Raw genomic sequence first — 14,033 nt, 5'->3', positions numbered from 1 at the left:
GCACCTGTTGCCTTTGGGATTTTGGATACTGGCAAAGGCTCTTGCCACCCCTACCTTTAGGCAAGGTTCAAATGACAAATTCACCACCATAACAGGTACAAGCAAGCAAAATCTGAGGGTAATGCTACTCAGTGCTAGAAGTCTAAACCACAAAATGCACTCACTCGAGGCACTCCTTAAAATGGAGAACATTGACATCTGTGCAGTGACAGAAACCTGGTTCAAAGCTCCAGAGAGCACCCCTGCATTACTAGGCTATAATTCATACCACGCCTTTCAGCCACCTAACCCGGACCAAAGCACTAAAGGTGGAGGCATGTCCATATTCATTAAGGATATCCACACCTCCAAGCTAGTTGTTCAGCATAATGCATCCAAGATTATCCAAGTTCAACTAACTCTGGGCAAGACTGCAGTCTAGATTGTAGCTTGCTACAGACCCCCCACCATGCCCCAGGATTCCCACTACTCTTTTCTTGATACACTGGAAAATATTAGGGTACAACCCAACACCCTAATAATGGGTGATTTCAACTACCCCACCATTAACTGGGAAAACTACTCATGTACCAACTCTTTTGCTCAATGTTTTCTGTAATTCATCAATTCCAACACCTTGGATCAACTTATCCGCAACTCCACCAGGGGCAGCAATATCCTAGACCTGGTCATCACCAACATGGGCGACCAGTGTTCCACACCAGAGGTCAATTCCTTGTTGGTCAGATCCGACCACAAGCTAATTACCCTAGACATCCAAATCCAACTCCCACCCCCCATTAGGAAAACAACTGTAAAAAATTTCTCCAAAGCCAACTTCACGCTTCTTAAGACAGAAGTGGCAAAATTCACGACACCCATACAGATGGACAATGGAGGTACGACTGCTGAATCCTACACAAATGCACTGTATAAGCACTTACACAAGTGCATGGATTATGCTATCCCAACACAAACCAAGATGCTATCCTCCAAAAAAGGAAGCCAACCTGGTGGTCTTCTGCCATAAACAAACTAAGCAACAGAAGAAAGAAACTGTTGCAAAAAAGAGTAAAATCTCATGATTGGGCAGCTCCCTGGTCAGGCTCAGCAAGAAGCTGAGATCCTTCATAAAATCCTCCAAAGCTAGTTATTAAAACAAAATCACCACTGATTCTAAAGACATCCACAAATCATTCTATAGCTATGTAAAGAATCTCAATAGCAACACTCAGATCTGCTCTGAGTTACAGCACAATAGCACTAAATATACAGAACCAACTGATATTGCCAACATACTGGCAGATAGGTTCAGTGCTAACTTTACCCCCCTCTCACCCCCCTAAAGGGCTCATCTTTATATCGGAAGAATGCAAAGTTCCTGTAATCATGGCTGCACAGGTAAAAACCTCACTCTCCAGAGCCAAGAATGCAGCATCCATGGGACCTGACAACATCCCAGGCTGCCTTCTACATGAACTACAGAATGAACTGGCACCCCACCTAAGTACCATGTTTAATCATAGCCTCACCTCAGGCTTTGTGCCCATTGAATGATGCACCACAACGGTTATCCCACTCCACAAAGGGGGAGCCATGACAGACCCTGGGAACTACTGCCCAATTAGCATGATGAGCCTGGTCTGCAAGGCCATGGAACATATCATCATGGAACTAATAAAAAAGACATTGGAGATCTCCAAACTCTGGACCCCACACAGTTCGGGTTTGTAAAAGGCAGATCATGTCTCCTAAACCTGATAGACATCTTTGAAGCAGTCACCAAAGCCATAGATGAGGGTAAGGTAGTTCACACAGCCTATCTAGATCTCACCAAGGCATTCAACACCATCCCCCACTCTGGAATTATAGATAAACTCACTAAACTAGGTATAAATCCCTATGTCACAAGATGGGTTGCCAACTGGCTTACTGACAGAATCAACACTGTGAAAGTGGCAGACTCCAAGTCAGACTTCAGACCAGTGACAAGTGGAGTACCACAGGGTTCAGTCCTGGGTCCTCTCCTGTTTGGTATCTACTTCTCTGAAGTACAGGCTAACACAGAAGGTCTTTGGCTAAGTTCACAGATGACTGCAAACTAGGAGCCATAATCAAAACTCCTAACGATGTGGACATCCTACAAAAGGGCCTCACTGAGACAGATGCCTGGTGTGAAAGCCATGGCCTCAAACTCAATGTCAAAAAGTGCATTTTCATCCCCTTTGGTAAAAACTCTGTACACATGAACTACCACATAGGCGGTAGTCTACTTAACACTGAAAGTGTGATAAGAGACCTTGGGACACAGGTGGACAGTAGTCTCACCTTTGAAAATCACATCACCAAAGTGATCAGGAAATCCTTCTAACTGGCACACCTCATCACAAAAGGTTTTTCATCCAGAAAAAAGAGGTCATTGTTTCCCTCTACTCATCACTCATTAGACCCATTATAGAGTACAATGCCCCTTTTGGTATGTACCTCACAAGACATCTACAACAACTGGAAAGGCCACAGAAATAGCTCACAAAGAGGATTACTGGCCTCAAATAGATGCCCTATGCAGACCATCTCAAAAAACTCCAGCTTTACTCCGTCGCATATTGCCTACTCAGAGGCGATCTCTGCCTAACATACAAAGCTATGTCAAACCCAGAGCTGTTGGACATGCTCCACTTAAAGAAATCCCAATCCCTCCAAGCTACACACTCTTGGGACCTAAACCTTGTCACCACAATAAACAGAACATGCTAGAGGGATAGATTACTGTCACAGAGACTTCCCATACTCTGGAACAGACTACCTATCTATGTCAAACAGAGTCCTCATTAGCACTCTTCAAGAAAAATCTTGATGATTGGATGGGTAATAGGAAATTCACCCCGGGGATCACTTCTGTGGTTCTGCTTGGCAGGGGCACAGGAAAATAATTTTCTTGGGTGGCAAAAGCCAGGGTACCTTTTTGGCTAGGCTTGTATAGGCCCATTGCACCAATAGCCTAGTACCTCCCTATGAACCTATTTATATCAAGGCTCATTAATGTTAAGTTCTCATTTGTGTTATTTGCATAGTTGGTTATTGTAATTCTTTTAATATTATAATAGGTGCTTCTATTTGAAATAAACCCAGTCTGATCTTCATCAATCACAGAAGGTAGAATATGTTTTAGTCTATTAGCATGAATTGCCATGAATAGTATATAATCTATATAATAACAGTTTATAATCTACATCATAATAGTTTATAATCTACATTTAGAAGTGAAATGGGTCTGTATGAAGAGCTTTGAGCATTGAGTAGGATCCTTGTCAGTTTTTAAAACTGGAGAGATAAGGATATATTTCCAAAAAGGAGGAACTATAGTTAAGTCTTTAACCATAGCAAAAAAATGATGTAATATGTTAGGGCTACTTTAGGTAACAGCTTGTAAAGTTCAGATGTAATTCCATCTTTACTTGGTACTTCATTAGATTTCAATTTAGAAATTTGGGTTTGAAGTTCAGACATAGAAATCGGTTTGTCAATTAATTTCATTTCGTCATTTGGTAGTCTAGTTTTTATATTTTTTCTAAAATGTTTTCATTGTTTCTCTCAATCTATTAGTATATTATTTTGATTAATTTCATTGTAATAATCTCTGCATTCCTTTGGAGTGCTTTCTATTTCTGTTACTTTTCTTTCTATGTGAATAGATTTCTTTTATGTTACTGGATATACTGATTCATTTTGTTTTGGTGGCTAGATTGCGCATAGACATTGGGTTGATAGAAAAGTTAATATTCTTAAACTTCTCAAAACTAATTTTGGCTTTATGATTTAAAATTTCCAAGTATTTGTCATTTAGCTTATAGAACTCTTCCTTGTTATTATTTTTATTCTTTTGGTTCTCTAACTACAATTTATCTAGTTTTTCATGTATTTCATGTAGTTTTTTGTCCCATTGCTTTTTTTTATTTGATAGCCAATCAGTGATTTTACCAAACAGATATGCTTTTAGAGCATCCCATATATAGATTTCTGAAGTATCCACTGTATTGTTAGTTTCCATCTTCTTCTTCTTTCGGCTTTTCCCGGTTAGGGGTCGCCACAGCGGATCACCTGTCCGCTCATGATTGGCAGTGAAGTTTTACAGTGTCGAGTTGCCAGCCTGGCACCCAACCTTCCACAGAAGGCACACACACACACACACACACACACACACACACACACACACACACACACACACACACACTCACACCTAGGGCATATTTAGAGTGTCCAATCCACCTACAGCATGTCTTTGGGATGTGGGAGGAAATCGGAGCACCTGGAGGAAACCCACATGACCACAGGGAGGACATGCCAACTCCGCACAGAAGGTACCTCTGCTGAGGATCAAACCAGAGAACCTCTTGCTATGAGGCAGCAACGCTAACCGCTGCACCACCATGGACACCCTGTATTGTTAGTTTCTATAAAGCAGGAAATTTCTTTAAGAAAATAGTCTTTAAATTCTTGTAAAATGTTATATATGCTGGCATTCTTCTTATTTTAACATTACTATTAGAGTTCAAAGACAATTCAAAAGTGATTGTATTATGATCTGAAAATGGGCAAGTTACAGTCTTAACTTTACCAAGCTAGTCTACTAGTTCATTAGAGATATAAACTCTGTCTATTATGGATTCTGTTCCATGCCTGTGAGAATAATGCGTAAAGATTAATGATTTTGGCTCTGAAAATTCTTTTATATCTCTAAGATGAAATAATTCAGTAAATATCGTTAGCTTTTTTGCAGATGGCTGAATGTTCCTTTTACTATTTGCATTAGTATCACTTGGTGATAATATACAGTTAAAGTCTCCTGCCAAAATTATACTGCATTTTGCATATTGAATTACTTGATCTTAATGTTTATTAACTGTCTTGATTCCTATTCCTGGAATCCAGTACACATTAACAAGAGTTAATATCTTCTTACTATATTTTATAGTAGCCGTACAAAACATACCTTTATCATCTTGATATGTTCCCATAATGTAAGGCATAGGTAAAGAATTCTTTCATAAAATAGCTACTCCCCTTTGTTTCTGAATCTGTTGTGAATTAGATAGTATAGTGTAACTCTTATTAAGTCTGTTTATATCTTCTGCTAATTAGTGTGTTTCCTGTAGAAAGATAACCTGAGAATTAAACAGCTTCACATATCTATTTAATTTACTTCTCTTGCTTTCATTGTTTAATCCATTGCCATTTATAGAAATACAGTTAATAAATATCATTTGTCCTATTGATCAGAAACATATACTTATTTCTCATAGCTAATGATTCTCTTTTTATAAATAACTGTTTATTAATGCTCATACAAATAGTAAATGCTGAGGGTAGATCTAGGAACAAAATCATTACATTTATGGACACTCGTAAAAAGTCATAAAACAATTACTTCTAAAGCCCTCATACCCCACATGGAGTCTAACAATCCATGTTTGAATAGTCTAACCATCCAAGCAAACCAACTCATCCAATAGTCTGACAAAGAGTGAAAAGAAAGATACCCCCACAAACCACTCTAGCACACACACATATATATATAAGTCTAATAACAATTAGCTAAACGTATGGCTGTATCCTATAAGTCTTTATTAATATAAATATGAAGAACAGTTGTTTCATTTGTATACCTATTGACTAAGAAAAAAACATTTCCTAACTGTATATATCAAATAAATTATTAAAGAACAACACAGACTGTGATTTACTATTACAAAGATAAATCTCCACCATTTTTATTTCTTTGGAACCTTTGTGTGTGTTATCGATATACCCTATACTTATATAGTTTGCCATAAAAATAAAACTTTAAATATTATATTATATTTGTATTTGTTTGCATCAAATAATACCTTTGAACAATATACACTTTTTCTCTTTCAGTTATAAGCTTTCATTCTTCATGTAACATGATATTAACTTTTCTTCTGCAATGCTAGCTTGTATAGTTATGTATTGTTACAATGAAATTTGATCTAATGTATATTCAGTAGGTTCCACCTTTTTATTTAAATTATCTTTCCAAAGGTGCCTGTCAAACCAGGTCTCCAAGCTTGAACAGTTCTTTTCTGTCTGTTTGGATGGTATTTTTAAGTTATCTCAGGCTTTTTACCTCAAAAGCTTCACATAATCTAGTGAAAGAGGAAAGCTTGAGCCTGAGAGAAAGGAGCTTAATTTCTAAACCACACTGAAGCTCTTTGCATAACTACAGCCCTCAAATAACAATAATTTTCATTACTTACAACAAACTTGATCTTTCACTCAAGTAGAGAGTTTAAGTTGTTTAATTTATTAAAACCTCTTTTTAATTAAACAACCATAAAAGACACATCTTTAACAACTATATTCAGCCTCACCCCCACCTCACATTTCATTGTGTCTAACAAAAACAATAGCTTGTTTTCTAAGACTGTAAATTGGCTTTTCAGGCAGCCTTAGAATGCAAATATTAGTTTTAACAAAGCTTCCTTTTAAATATTACTCTAGTTAAGTGTTTACTTTGGAAAATTTATATTCATTTTACATTAAAGTGATAGTGATGGTATTTTGTATAATACACTGTTTAAGAAACCGATACAAATGAACACTGTTGTTACTTTTCCCAAAAACATCAATAAAAACAAGATAGTACTAAGGACATATGCTGTGTTCAAGCCTGTAATAGCAACTATATAAGATAAACAAATGTGAGTTCAACTATGTGCCATGTGCAGTCTTTTCTATTTCATAAATAAAATATGCAGTAACTTCTAAGCATGCAATTTCATATAGAAACTTGCAACTTATATATTAATATAAACACTGAATGTTTTTCTTAAAAATTGTATAACTTTTTGTTCCAAATCATAAAAAGATATTGTCAATTAACTGTAAAATAAATAAATATAATGGAGAAAAAAAGAGTTAAATTACCTTTCATATGTAGTCTAATTGCTTGTAGTCAAGTTTCTATTTATGTTCTAATCGAGTATGTTATTATTTCTTGCTTTATTGTTAAAGGTTTATATAAAACTAAAACTGTGCTTGTTTTCAAAAAGGTAAAAACAAACTTGCTTTAACATCATGTTACTTTCCTTGTAAATAAGGATTGAAGAAAGGGAAAATGAAAAGTTCTTCATGGTCCCCTTATTTTTTTTCTCACTTATCCTGCTTCCTTTTGAATCAATATGCCCTATTCACTGATATATTACTCCAATTCGTTTGCTCTGTTTATTCAAGAATTGTATTTGTTTGTAGAAATGACAAAGCAGGGTCATGATCTTTGAAGAGTTTAACCCCATTTGTAAGGAAAATCTTTAATCTGGCCTAGAACAACTGTCCATCATATGTAAGTGGTGACTTAGCTCATGCAGTTTTAAGTACCAATTATTTGTTTTCAGATGAAATAAGCTTCACCACCATAGATCTCAGAGAAGATCCAGGTTTTGCAGCAGGTTTACCTAGGGACCGTGTGCTCTCTCTATCCCAAAAGAGAGAGCTTCAGTGAGATCTGAAGTCTTAAGAAGCCACGCAGTTAAAAATAAATCATATTGTTACCTTCAGTACCTTCAGGAAGTCCAAATATAAGACTATTATTCTTTCAATATCTATTTTCAAGGTCATCTACTTTAGCTGACAAGATTTGCCGTCCATAATATTAAGGGATTCTTTGATGCCAGAGATCTGATTTTTCTGTACCTGAAGAGCTTCATTAATTTGCTCCCATTTGTTTGTAACAATCTTTCTTAAAATCATCAATGTTATTGTCCAATCTGTCCATTTTTAATGATAATTCTTGAATATGACACAAAAATCCTGAAGTGCTGCCTTAGTGTAGCTCATGTTGCTGCCAGAAACAGTGAAATAAATTACCTTTACCTGTTTTTGACAGGAAAGCTATTAGATTTTCAATTTTTTCTTGAAATAATCCTTTATAACACCAAGGGCTATTGAAGTTCACTAGTTTGAACTATTCATGATTATTCAAATGAAAAAATTCCTGTCAGAAATATGTGTTTTGTAGCAGAGCAGTGAAGAAGTGCTGCTATCCTTGTCTTATGCTGGCCATGTCCCCGCTTTACTTTATAGAAAAATACACAATAGAAAAATAATTACACTCGCAAATAATTATGTATAGAAGGTGCATTGAATATACACAGGATGTTTTATATATATATATATATATATATATATATATATATATATATATATATATATATATATATATTAAATGTCTAACTGTGGGTATCAGTACAATTATGGTTCTACAATTAAACATTTATTTTCTAACCTTTCATGTTACACACACACACATGGTTAACCACTGAACTCTGTAGTGTGCATGCATAACTAATGATCATGTCTGACAAACAAGTTTTCAGTTTCAGTGAGCACTCTGCACAGTAACGACTGTAAAAATACTCCTGTTTATATATTTATTTTACATTTGCTAACCAGGAAAGTCTGAGTGGACAAGCTGTCCTTTTTCAACAGCGGCCTAGGGGGAAAAACTCCACATATATACATAAATACAGAGATTTTACTAAGATACAATGGCAGAACAGAGACAACATGAAATAGGTGACTGTTTATAGAGGTATAAAACATCCATACAGTACAGTATTTTTACATTGCTAGCAGAACATTTTTAAAATTTGTTAGGCTATACACAGAAGTTTCACTACATTAACATAACTAGAGTTCAGTTGGTAGAAAAGCCCTTAAAATATAAAGATCTCCAGGGATGCTGTGTGGTTATGTAAACTGCTCTAGGGAGTTTAATCAGAGAAAGTTAGTTTTTAACCTGTTGCCCAGACTTCCATGTAGCAGCTGTGAAAAGTTAATGCCCCGTTACAGATGATCCATCGTTTTAATCTACCATGCCCCAAATTTTATTAATGCTTGTTCAGTCAATTTTAAAAACTAAAGAACAATCTAAAGATAATTATAAATAATAACGACCTACAGCACTGGAGTTCATATGAATTATACATGTGAATGAGGGTATACTGACAATTATAATGGAATATACAAGGCCTTATTGAATAGTAATGGTGAAGTACCTACTAATGGCCTAAAGGATCAATGCGTTGATTTGAGGAAATATATATGTAATAATATTCCATTGTATATTACTACATTTAATGATACATCTTCCAGTATAAGGAATATTGTTAACAAAAATTGGAATTTGATAAGTGCCGATAGGACTATGAGAGAAATATTCAAAGGACAAGTTTCTTTTGTATTCAGGAAAGATACATCCTTCAAGGATCTGTTTGAAAGTTTGAATGTCAAAGTTAGTAATGTTTCACATAAACCCTCGGGCAATTTTAAATGTGGTAGGTGTTCAACATGTAAATATTTGATTAATACTGGTACAAATGTGATAGTAAACAAACACAACATCAGAATCAGTCAACATATTAATTGTTACACCACCAACGTAGTTTATATCGCAGTTTGTCAACAATGTGAAGGTTGTTATGTTGGCAAAACTAGTAGGCATTTAAGAGATAGGATCAAAGAGCATTTATTGGATATTAAAAACAAAAAACCAACGAATGCTTTAGCCAGACATATAAACCAATGTGAAGATCATTGTTTTAAGTTTTTTGGTGTATCACACCAACTTTTGGACCCCCAGGGTAAGACTACTAAATATAATTTAGATGTCTTAGAATTGCGGATGCAGATAATTCTAAATGCTCATCAATACCCTGGACTAAATGAATACATTAGCATTAAGCCCATCTTAAGGATAAAAAATATTAAGGGTTATTAATTTATTAATTTGACTACTTACTTACGTTGCAATATGTGTTCATACATTTTTAGTATTATGCAATATACATATAGAATATTTTAAGATAGCATATTTGCACAATATATTTTTATAATTAAATTATTTTATTTATTTATTTAAATATAAGAATTGTATACATATATATTTTTATTATTCAACAATAACACATACCCATGGATTCATTTCACGGTTTTTAATGTACTTTACTAACAAACCTACTATTTATTACTGTTTATTAATCATTTCTCATACATATGGATGACAGACCCTCATATCCCCATAAAATTAAATTTAAAATTAAAATTAAAATTAAAATCAATTTAATTTAATCTATAAATTGTATTGACACAATGTATGCATATGTGATACTCACATATTATACATTCATACATTTATATAAGTTGTACAAGTACATATGCAATTGCTAAATACATCATATGTTTTTGCTGCCTTTAAATCATGTGGATATAAAATACCAAATACATATTACTAGTTGTTTTGTTCAAGGTTTCCTTTAAGAAATAATTCAGAACTTGTTAGTGTGCAATTAATTGGATAATTGGTAACATTCATTGTTGGTTTGGTAGATATTTAAAGAAGTTCCACATCACAGTTTGTTGTTCTGAAGAAGTTCGTTATACGAACGAAACCTAGGTCGACGTTGTTTTATTTGTGTTTCAATAAACCTGTTTTTACGTTTATGGACCTTGGATATTATCGTTTTTGAATCTTGGCAGCAACACAGGAGATTTTTCAACACTTTTACTTCGGCTGTGGTGCCTTCTATCTCTTTTTATTCATCTGAAGGTATTGGTTCTTGGTTTTTACTGTTATACTGACAATTATGTTTGTCTACTTAAAAGTGTCTTTTCTGCCCTGGGATGGACTTCATACTTTAATGATAGTCAGACACACATGTGAATGTATAAACCAGGACCTTGTCAGGTCACACACATACATGGTTAACCACTCAGACTTTCATGTGTTCATACAATTAATGAGTATATCTGACAAGTCCTTCTGTGGCAAGGATGGAAAACATCTATGTAGAAGAGTATGTTTTGTCTATTTTACATAGGTTTGAATCTCACATTGTACTAATTATTCTGGTCAGTGTGTAAAGCCTCACAAAAAATGTGTCAAGTCATAACATTTATACACCTAGTACATGTTTGCAAAGTTAAATCAACTAACAGGTACAGCAACCAACCCATAAACTAATGGCAACTGTGACATTACCCTTCCTAGTTCAAAAATTACCTTCTTCTCTATTTGGCCTTGTTGCTCTCTGCTTAACATCATGAAAACACTGTTGACATTGTTGTGTAGATTTGTTCACTGACTGTTAAATGCAATATCATGAATTGGTGAGAAAACAATTTAACTGTCGCTGTATGACATGGCAGGAGAAAGGATGAAAGGTGCTCAATGTAGGGCTCAATGATGGGGTGTACAGGAGTCCATAATATTCATTGGACTCCTTGTAAAGCATCACAGCTGTAGGCTATTAGACGGAGACTATACCAGGTCTCAGTATAAATCAGAATCTATTGCATGGGGACTATACTGGGTTTCAGTATAAATCAGAGGCTTGGAATAGTCTTGCCAAAGCTGTCTCCAGTGCAACTGGCATTCCATGCACTAGAGAATAATGCAGGCACCACTTCAATTACCTCAAAAGGTGCAAGCAGGCACAACTCAGTCAGTGGCTGGATGATTTTAGGACTGCTGACATCCCACAGTTCTGTAAGTATACAGGTAAAGATACTTTAAATTGTACAAAAAGCTAGATATAGCCAAGACTGGTATACATAATGCTCTTTTCTTTATCTCTCCATTTTATTTTGCTGCCACCCAGGGATTGCAGTGAACAGGGAACCAAATGCTGAATGGTTGGAAAGGTTAAGACAAGCAAGGGGCATGTATTTTACCAAAAGTATTGCTCTTCTATACATTATAGCCACGGTGGTGCAACAGTAGTATTGTCGCCTCACAGCAAGAGGTTGTCCCGTTCGATTCTCGGTTGGAGCACCTTCTGTGTGGAGTCTGCATGTCCTCCCCGTGGTCGAGTGGCATTTGAAAGACATGCGTGAATGGGCGTGCCTTCGTTGAAGGCTGGGCGTCAAGCTGGCACCTCCGCACCGTGAAAATCTACTGCCAATCATTAGCGGACCGGAGTTCCGCTGTGGCGACCCCTAACCGGGAAAAGCCGAAGAAACAACATTGCTCTTTTATACATTAGTAGCAAATTAAGCATGTGCATGTTAATTGTAAAATCAAGCCTGAATGCTTCATTCTGTAGCTCAAGGTAATTGTAGTAATCAATTGTAATAGTGTATTCAGATGATGTGGGTTCAAATCACACAGGGAACAAATATGTCATAAAATAATTTAAAATATTACATAATAATTTCAACTAAATTGGCATAAATATCATACTGTTAACTTATTTCAAAAAGCCATGTGTGCAATATATGCATATTGTAAGGATTACTTGGAACAATTATCAGTCCTAGTTTGTAGTTTTTTATAAAGTATAATTAATGTAAAAGTAAACTTATATTTATATTGTAATTTATTGTATGTGACAAATGATGGTTTTAATTATTTTTCTTTTTCATCTCTTACCCGCCCCTCATCGCTCTTTTTTATTTTTATATGTGTGGTTGCAACATTTGGATGTCATCAATTTCTGACAACTGACTAAATGTTTTCCAGCACAGAGAGGCATGCCAACCAGTGCAGCTTAGCCTGCCACCCCTCCAATGGCTGCCATACCACCAGACAGCACATGTGGGACCCAACCTGGCAGTACTGTCTCTGCAGCCCATGCACTACCTTGGCCGTCAACATTAGGTAGCATAAATCTGGCAGCTGGTGCAGTGGTACACCCTGAGAGTATTGGTGGAGAAAGTGATTTTGTCTGCTGCCAGGAAATGTCAGGCATGTGCATGAGGTCATGGAAAGTACCATTGGCGCACACTTCAGATGGATGCGGAAGAAGCTCATTGAAATGATTGAGAAAAGAAAACATCAAGCACTCCAACAGCAAGCTCAGGAAGGGGATGGTGATGGCAGTTCTAAGGGTAAGGACAAAAATTTCACTGTCCCCGTGCTTGACGGGTATGGGCATCTGATGTCTCCACCCCATGGTGCCCCCATCCTTTTGTGTCCCTCACCATCCCTTTTTCTGTCTTGTTTGTCCTGTCTATCTGCAACCACTTTGTCACCTATCCAACTTACCTAACTCTGACATACCTACATCCCTTACCCAACATTCCTCCCATAATGAAATAAAATAAAAAATAATGGGCACCTTTCCCACAAAGAAAAAAAAAAATATATATATATATATATATATATATATATATATATATATATATATATATATATATATATATATATAGTCCCATACGTAGCTCTCCACTTTGCACATGTATTCAGTCCAATTGGCAATACATTTCTGCATTGTTGTAACCCATCTTCATTGAGGTGGCAATTCAAATTCATCCAATATTCTATTTATGTTCTTTTTACAGTGCTGAAGAAGTGGATAGCTATGGTTCTTTCCTAATTCCCTACTGCACATTACTATATTGCTTTCCCTTTTTCTTCCCCTTTCTTTCTCCCATTTCTCCACTTTCCTATCTACCCCATTTTCACACCTTTAATCTGGTGAAAAATAGAATCATACCCCATACATATAAATAATAAATCCCTAATGAAAACCTTCACTTTTATCATCTCATCTATATGTTCATGGAGTTTGGCATTACGCACCAGTTCTGAGAAATGGTCAGTGGCTCTTCACATCCTATGGCATGGTGAGATTACCTCCAGAAAATGCAGCTTAAGCACACTGTGCTAAATAAAAACACAGTTAAAGCAGAATAAAGGCACCCTTTTTAAACATTGCATATGTGTACTGTTGACATAAATCACTTGAGTAGTGCTCATTTTTATACATTAATTCACTGTTGTCAGTCCCTCTCACATTGGCAAAAATTATTAACTATTTAATTATATCCTGAATATATGTGTTAAAAATTTAGACTGAGCTGGATTTAAACCCTATATCATCTATGCTTAAAGTAAGAGCTCACTGCTGCAACATCTGCTACCACAGAGCCAGCTAGGTAGCAAGTGTTTTCATTACACTCAGTAATGTCCAAAGTGATGACTGCCATGCCTCTCCACTTAGCGTGCTTGTGCTGAAGAAGGCAAACCAATACAA

The sequence above is a fragment of the Protopterus annectens genome, chromosome 2.part0 (assembly GCF_019279795.1).
Source record: "Protopterus annectens isolate FY-2018-M chromosome 2.part0, PAN1.0, whole genome shotgun sequence".
Classification (NCBI taxonomy): Eukaryota; Metazoa; Chordata; order Ceratodontiformes; family Protopteridae; genus Protopterus; species Protopterus annectens.
The sequence above is the reverse complement of the archived record's forward strand: the minus strand, read 5'-3'. Positions refer to the sequence as shown.